This window comes from Pundamilia nyererei, unplaced genomic scaffold (genome assembly GCF_000239375.1).
Source record: "Pundamilia nyererei isolate P.nyererei 1_Seehausen unplaced genomic scaffold, PunNye1.0 scaffold00733, whole genome shotgun sequence".
Classification (NCBI taxonomy): domain Eukaryota; kingdom Metazoa; phylum Chordata; class Actinopteri; order Cichliformes; family Cichlidae; genus Pundamilia; species Pundamilia nyererei.
The window spans coordinates 78,622-79,721 of NW_005188134.1; positions in this window are offsets into that span (position 1 = coordinate 78,622).

Consider the following 1,100-nt stretch of genomic DNA (forward strand, 5'->3'; position numbering starts at 1 on the left):
AGGCAAAAGGAGGCGATCGCAAAAAAGGCAGATTCCTATTGCAAAGCTGGAGGATTTGTCACCATTACTGGATACACTACTGTCAGGTACAAATACAAATCTTTGTTACCGGCGCCAACCACTGTGACCTCGTTGTGTGGACACAGAGAGACCTTGCTGTGATACGCATCTTCCCTGATGCGGATTTCTGGGAACCACGTTTAAAGCCAGCACAAGATTTCTTTCTTAAAGTGTGTCTTCCTGAACTTGTTGGGAAATACTGCTCCAAACAACGTGCTGCTCTAAATAGCCTGTAATGTTTAATTTTGTGGTTTAAGATTGATGCCAGCTGTGTGTTGCCATGTAAATAGTTTGCATTTCATTTTTATGTACTTGCGAAGTACATGTGAACAGATCAAGAATAAAAAACAAACAAATATACTATTCTTTTCTGTTTTATTGAAACTACTTCACATAAAGTACAATTATTTACAATGAACTACACATGCAACACAACAGCTTTATGACTACTCAACAAGAGAAAGTTTCATTTGGCGCTGGTTTGACAACCACACTGGGGCACATATTCACCAAAACACAGCAAACCTTAACAATCTTATCAAGCAGTGCTGTGTTTATTTCTGCTCTGCCCTGTTCATTGCACACACAATACTTCGTCTGCCCTTTAGCTTTCGTGATGCTGTCTGTCCGATCGCCACTGTCCACATTTGCAGCTGGTACCTCATATCTTCCACTTGTCCAACACAACTGCTGTCCACTGCCTCCATGACATGGTGATTTTGTTGTTGGTCTTTTGTCAGATCTTCATCGATCACTTCTGCACACCTTCAGACTCTGCAGCTGCATAACAAAAGCCTATAAGATAAAATTAGTGCACATGACAGGTGTGCAATTCATCTGGAAGTTATGTGCGGATTAGTGTATGTAAAGGAGGCGGAAGGCTGGTTTTACTTCCACAGTGGCTTTGTGCGAAGGAAGGAAACCTTCCTCCAAACGGATTGAGCAGTGGAGCCGTCAAGGGAAAGCACACATTAAAACTGTATAATTAAAATATAATTTATTATATTTAAATAGTTAAAAATGCAAAATGAATTAAAACA